General features: G+C 39.8%; 1 non-coding gene across 1 annotated transcript; it reads right to left on the reverse strand.

Annotated features, from left to right (window-relative positions):
- Positions 1 to 2,963: 2,963 nt before the first annotated feature.
- LOC122679684 lies at positions 2,964 to 3,064 on the reverse strand. Its single transcript, XR_006336481.1, has one exon. It is a non-coding gene; the product is annotated as a U6 spliceosomal RNA (small nuclear RNA).
- Between the last annotated feature and the right edge of the window lie 4,516 nt (positions 3,065 to 7,580).

Here is a 7,580-nt window from a genome sequence, read left to right on the forward strand (position 1 = left end):
AAAGACTGTGGGCAGGAGGAGAAGGGGGTGATGGAGGATGAGATGGTTGGATGGCATCACCAACTCAATGGACATGAAATTGAGCAAACTCCAGGAGATAGTGAAGGACAGGGAAGTGCTGTCCATGGGGTCGCAAACAGTCAGACGTGACTTAGTGACCGAACAACAACAATATTCTACACTTCTCTCATAAAACCTTTCAGATCATCATCATTGCTAGCTTAATTGTACATCTTCCTTGAAAGGATGTAACATCCCTATGGACAGGGACTAAGGCTTCCTGGTCACCCTAGAGCTTACAGCCTATTTGGGGCAAACGCTCAAACAAAATAAATAATATAAAATGGTGATAAGGGCTAAGGAGAGAATAAAGTGGGGAAGGGGAGAGGGAGCGGTGAGGAAGGTAGAGATTTTAAAATGGATGGTTGACGGAAGCCTCACCGAGGATGTGGCTCTTCAGTCAAAGCCCGCAGAAGGTGAGGGAGAAAACCCGGAGGACCTGAAGGAAGGATGGGCAGAGCACAGGCTCTGAAGCAGGGGCTGGGAAGATGTGAGCCCAGGGCAGTCAGAACACAGTGGGACGAGATGGGGGGCCCTGGGGCCAACACAAATGTGGGCCACGTGTGAACCAGGAGAACAGTATAACCTAATGTAATGGCTAATTTTACGTGTCAAACCAACTTGGCCACAGGATGCCCAGATATTCCGTTAAATGTTTTTCTGGGTATGCCTTTGAGGGTGTATCTGGATGATACTAGCATCTGAGTTGGTAGAACGAGGAAAGCAGACCCCCACCCAGTGCTCTCGGGCATCTCCCAACCTGTGCAGGAGGGCCTGAATAGAAAACAGAGGAAGGGAGGATTTGCTCCCTGCCTCCTCGAGCTGAGACACATGTCTTCTCTTGTACTCTTGCACCATCAGTGGTCCTGCTTCTCAGGCTTCTGGACTCACATGAGAGCAGCCTTCCCAGGTCTCCAGTCTACAGATTCCACATCATGGGACTTCTCACCCTTTAGAATCCTCTGAGCCAATTCCTCTTGGTAAATCTCTTTGTATGTTAGTTCTGTTTCTCTGCTTACCCCTACTAATTCACTTGCTTATTGAGTTAGAGGATATTTCTGACTTTTCCATTGAGAACAGATGTGAACTATATGTCTGTTAAAACACAAGATCCTTCAGAAGAATGCCTTTAATATGATTGGAAAGATCAGTTAATACTTTTTGAATGAATGGATCTGATAAACTACTTTAAGCTGGTAAAATCTCATCCCCTGACTCCTACCCTTTCCTCACTAGAAAACACTGTCACTTAAAAAAATTCACAAGACTTGAGTAACAGGTCGGAGGAATCTAATGGGAGGGTGGGCTTTCTCAGTAACTTTTAAATATTACTACATAAAAATTATGCTTATCATATTTCTATTACTTTTACAACGAATATGTTTTAAATGAAATTTTACATGGATTATTCTTAAGACAGTTCATGTTTATTCTTATCTGTAACTTTTGCCTATGTCATAGAGAAATTGTTCCAAATATTTTGATTTGTAAACTAGGACTCTAAAGGCCAGAATTCTTCAGAGGGTTAGATTAGATGAAGTAAGAAAAAAAAAAAGCAGACACAAATTTTAGTTTTGTGTGTTTGTTTATCTTAAGTAGGATTCAAAATGTATCCAAAGCTAAATTAAAATCTGGGCTTGAACAAAAAACCCAACTTCCTATATGTTAAAATATTAGATTTAAAATATCTTCAATCTTCTATCACCTCTACCACTGGAAACTGAATTAAAAAGAACTCAAAGTAAACACACACTTTAAAAAAAGTTCACAATATCTGCAAAGAATATGAGATGTAAAATGTCACCTCTGTGGGACAAGGGAAAGGAAATCAATATAAATATGAGAAGTATGATATTACTGGATTTCTTTTTCAGAAGCACTACGGCCACTTTCACCCTGAACAAGATTTTTTTGTTTTTAATTTACATTTTGGAAACAGGGTGGATTTTTCTCTTTGCCTGAGTTGAAATATAAGCAACAAAGGCAGAAACAAATGAAGAGTGTCAATATTTCATCTATAAAAATTTGGGGTATTATGTCAGGTTTTCTTATTCCTCTTTCAAAATTTTGAGGTTATTCAGCTATGTGACATTTTATGACCTTTTCCCTCCTTTTATTGTATACAGTGAATAATATCTTTCAAGATGTAGCTCAGCTGCCACCTATGTGATTCACACAACAACAGAATTACAGAAGTAGAGAGTGTCTGCAAGGTTTACTACCTACGCAATCATTTCTTTCCCAGGTTTGTGCTGTGGTTTGGAGGCAGATTTATATCTGAAATTATGATGGTGTTTGTTTTGTCTTTCGGTTTCTCTCTGCTACTGCTGTCCTTTCACAGGCACCTGGGAGCACCCTCTGAGCAGAAGCAGTTACAGAGAGACACTGTTTCTTGATTTCTGATCCAGTTATATCGATCCAATGATTAGAAAAATCTTGAGAGGAGAGAGAGGAAGAGAAAAAGGAGGACTAAGAGAAAAGAGGAAAACATGAAGGGAGAAGAGACCTCTGGGGGAAAAGGAGATGGGAGGAGAAGGGTAGGGACTCCACCAGGCTCTTTTCTTTTGTTCTTTTTAAAAATATTTATTTGACTATGCCAGGTTTTAGTTGCAGCATGTGGGATCTAGTTTCCTGACCAAGGGTCGAACCCAGGCCTCCTTCATAGGGAGTGTGATGGAGTTTTAGCCATCGGACCCTGGGGGTAGTCCCTTAACCAAGCTCTTTCAAGTGTAAACCACCCTCAGTGCCACTGATTCAAATGTATGGATGACACAGAGTCTAGAGTCCAGGGCACTTGTCAGCCCTGTAAGAGCACCTGAGGATGTGGGGAGCTTCTGTGACAATGGGCGCGCTAAGGGGTAACTCACACTCTTTTTTTTTTTCTCTGTCTTTTTTTTCTTTTTAAAAATATGGAACGCTTCACGAATTTGCGTGTCATCCTTGTGCAGGGGCCATGCTAATCTTCTCTGTATCGTATCTTAGTATATGTGCTGTATATGTGTATCGTATCTTAGTATATGTGCTGCCGAAGCGAGCACAACTCACACTCTTGACTAGGACTGAATTGTGAGAGGTACCTGGGAATCAGTCCTCCCTCTGCTTGATGTCTTTATACAGCGGACCAACAACTAGTAGTTTTAGTTTGTTTATGTTTAAGTTATTGCAATTTCTTTTCTACAATGAAATAAATGTGCATTCAATTTAGGAAATTCAAGAAATAAATTTAAAGCAAAAATATAAGTATATAAGCTCATAAGCTTTGTCCATATGTCTCAAGATCGAATACTGTAAGTTATACCACATTATTATCCTTATTAAAATTGTTTTGGCTACTCTAGATATTTGGAATTATCACATACATATTTGGGGATTCCCAGGTGGCTCAGTGGTGAAGAATCTACCTGCCAATATAGGAAACACAAGGGATGCAGGTTGAATCTCTGGGTTAGAAAGTTCCCCCTGGAGGAGGCGATGGTAAGCCACTCCAGTATTCTTGCCTGGAGAATCCCATGGACAGAGGAACCTGGCAGGCTACAGTCCATGGAGTCTCAAAGATTTGGACACAACTGATCACTCAAGCAAGCAAGCAAGCAAGCAAGCAGTATACATATTAGATAAGCTTGTCTTTTCACAAAGAAGGATTCTAGTGTTTGACTGGGATTGCATTGAATAGCTAACTAAATGAAAGAAAACTGGCATCTTGCACTTTTGGGTCTCCAACCCGTAAACATTGTATTAATATATATCTTCATTTTAATATTTCACTTTTATTTTCTCTTGGTAGCATTTCTCTCAGTCATTTTCAGAGTACAGATTCCACACATATATATTTAAAAATGTATCCCTAAGTATTCCATTTATTTTCAGATGCAACTAGAACTGGTAACACATTAAATTCATTTTTAAATTGCTTGTTATACACACACACACACACAAATTGTTTTGTATATTGAACTTGCATGTCATAACCTTGTGAAATTCACGCATTAGTTCTACTAGCTTTTCTGTAATTTCCTTAGGACTTCCTTCATACACTATAACATGTTGCAAACATAGAATCAATTTTACATCCTTCTTCTTTCAAATATCCCTAACTTTTATTTAATTTTCTTGCCTATTGAAATACCTAGAACCTCCAATACAATATTAAATCTTTGTAGAAATCTTTGTCTTGTTCCTGGTTCTAAGGAAAATGATTATTTTCATCATTAAATATTATGTTGCCCATAGGTTTTCATTCCCCTATTTCAAGGTTTCTTAAACTGAGCACAATTGGCATCTTGACTCAGGCAAATTCACTGTGGTGCCGAAGGTTCTCAGTTGTGTTTGACTCTTTGCAACCTCATGGACTGTAGCCCACCAGTCTCCTCTATCCATGGAATTCTCCAGGCAAGAATGCTGGAGGATATTGCCATGCCTTTCTCCAGTGAATGTTTCTGACCCAGTGACCGAGCCTGCATCTCCTGCATCTCCTGCATTGGCTTTGCCACTAGTGCCACCTGGGAAGCCCCAGCTGACTATGAGGGAGTGTATGAGGAAGTGTTCATTGTGTCTGTAGCAGCATCCCTTTACTGTCTATACACTATAACATCCCCCCACCCAATGCAGACAACCAGCCTGATGGTGGTAGGGGGACAGAATTGTCCTTGGTAGAGAAACCCTGCATTAAGCCCTTAAGATAAGGGTTCAAGTCAGTCTCATTAGGGGTTGCATTGGGTTTGGAGGTTGTTTGTCATGTGGGTAAACTCAATGCATCATTGCTTTTGCATTTATCTAGCAATTCCTTGATTGTGGGGTGGGGGCTTCGGTTTAAGACTCTGTTCCCTGGTGAAGGCAGAGAAGAGCAGTCTCCTGAGGCCTCTTTTCCCCTCCCTCTGGAGCTGCTTCTCCTTCCCCCACCTGTACGAAGCGGTGTTTCTGAGTGTGTGGCAATGTTTCCAGTGGATGCCCATGGGACTCTTTGGAGAAAAACTGAAAAAGGAGCTCAAACATCCTATCTATTTCTGGGCCCAGAACTTCTGCACTCTCTTACCAGACACACCCAGCCTTCGCCTGAATTCTATCTTTTGCTTTTAAATTGAAGAATGACACAATATGATGTCTTACTCTTTCCATGGGAAGACTTATGAGAAAGCTCTACCAAGTAGAACTTTGTGGTATCAGCATAAGCATAGATTCTCCGGTGGGAGAACTGAAAATTCATCTCACTCTTACAGCACATGTGATTTATGACAAAGACAGTGTTACAGAAGACTGGGAAAGGAAAGGTTTTTCAATATATGTTATAGAGACAACTGGATGCAGATGTTAAGAATTTTACAACAGACGTCACCTCATGCTAAAATATCAGAAAGTTTAGCCTAATTCTAGATCTAAATGTGAAACCAAAACTAGCATATCTTTTTTGATAATGACATCAGGAAAGATTCCTTAAATAGGAGAAAACATTACTTATCAAGGAAATTATTAATACAAGGAAAACACTAATGAAGCAGGCTCTGCTAAAATTAAGAATGTGTCTTGGTCAAAATATTTTATTAAGGAAGTGAAAAGTGAAGCTACAAAGTGGAGGAAGATGTATAAAAACTCCTATAATTTCCTTCCCTTTTGGGCTTCCCTAATGGCTCAGAGGGTAAAGAGTCTGCCTGCAATGCAGAAGACTAGGGTTTGATCCCTGGGTCGAGAACATCCCCTGGAGAAGGGATGGTAACCCACTCCAGTATTCTCACCTGAAGAATCCTGTGGATAGAGGAGTCTGGTGGGCTACAGTCCATGGGGTCGCAAAGAGCCAGACATGACTAGGCAACTAAGCGCGCACACGCACACACAACAAACAAAAGTCTCATAACCAGAACATGCATCAGGAATCCCAATAAATAAATAAGAAAAAGACCTATAAGCCAATTAAAAATGGAAAGTGGATAAAGACATGCTGCTGCTGCTGCTAAGTCACTTCAGTTGTGTCCGACCCTGTGCGACCCCATAGACGGCAGCCCACCAGGCTCCCCCGTCCCTGGGATTCTCCAGGCAAGAACACTGGAGTGGGTTACCATTTCCTTCTCCAATGCATGAAAGTGAAAAGTGAAAGTGAAGTCCCTCAGTCGTGTCTGACTCTTCCAGACCCTATGGACTGTAACCTACCAGGCTCCTCCGTCCATGGGATTTTCCAGGCAAGAGTACTGGAGTGGGGTGCCATTGCCTTCTCTGCGACAAAGACATAAATTTCATCAAAAGAGGATTTCCACAGAGCTATTGATAGCACATCTTCAAGGAAATGTAAATTAAAAGTACAAATAGTTGCTAGAAAACAGTGACAAGTTAGCATAAAATAGCACAAATAGTTGTGCTAAAACAAAATTAATGAATTGCTAATTATTTAAAAAAAATGACAACACTAAATAATGTGCCATTCCATTTATGTAAATATTTTTTTAAAGAGCAATGCTAATTTTGGCATTAAGGTTTAAGATGATGGCTATCTTGTCGGGGAGAGAAAGATTAGTGACTGGGACAAAGCACAAGAAAATTTCTGAAGTGTTGGTATTGCTCTGTTTCTAAACTGGATGCTGGTGACCAGGTGTGTTTACTTTGAAATTATGATTTGGGCTCTATATTTAAACTTCTTTTTGTTTTCCCTGCATCTATTTTAACAAAACCTTACTAAAACCTATCTGAAATTTAAAAAGGAGACCATTGTTTAGAGTTGAAATTTAAACCAATAAAAAGGTCCATGAAGACATCATGACAATATATTTGATAATGCAGATGGAATAAAATTTTTTCAAAAAAATCAGAAATTTGACTCAAGAAAAACATTGAAATCCTGAGTTAGCAAATGACTCATTAAAAAAGGTGAATTTTTAGAGATGACAAACTAACATAATTCAGATCACATCCTCCATCCCGATAGACTTACTCTCTTGATAGACATTTATTAAGTACGGTCCTATAGTCATTCATTTAAATTAATCTTAATTAATATTCACTGTGCCTGTAGCTATTTAACAGACAGTCTAGCAAATGAGAGCATCTAGTAGGAGGGTCCTGCTTCCTCAAGACCCTCCAGGTTTTAATCTCAAATTTTGGACAGTTGAGTTCATTCGAGCCACACATCTGCATACACATTTGGTCTGAGCGTCTTTTAATCACCCTCCCTATCAAATAACAAAACATCGATGGAGAAGTGTATGTATGATGCTATAAAAAGAATATGAGCTTGAGAATGAGTCTGACCTGGGTTCAAATTCTAGCACTGACACACTTTAACTCTGACGCCTTTGGCAAGTTCTGTAATAGCAACAGACATTAGCACACTTACTAAGCACCAAGACTCTTCCAAGAAGTGGCACAAACCTACTCGTTTTATGCTTGTAGCACTTCTGTGAGTCATGTCCCATTTTTATTGAGATTTGATGGGTGGGATAACTGGAGCCCTGGATGTTAAGATCTTGCCTGCAGTAATAGAGATAAGTTTTGGAGCTGAAGTTTAATGTTTGCCTTTTATTTGCAGAGGATATATT

Source organism: Cervus elaphus, chromosome 21 (assembly GCF_910594005.1).
Source record: "Cervus elaphus chromosome 21, mCerEla1.1, whole genome shotgun sequence".
NCBI classification, from domain to species: Eukaryota; Metazoa; Chordata; class Mammalia; order Artiodactyla; family Cervidae; genus Cervus; species Cervus elaphus.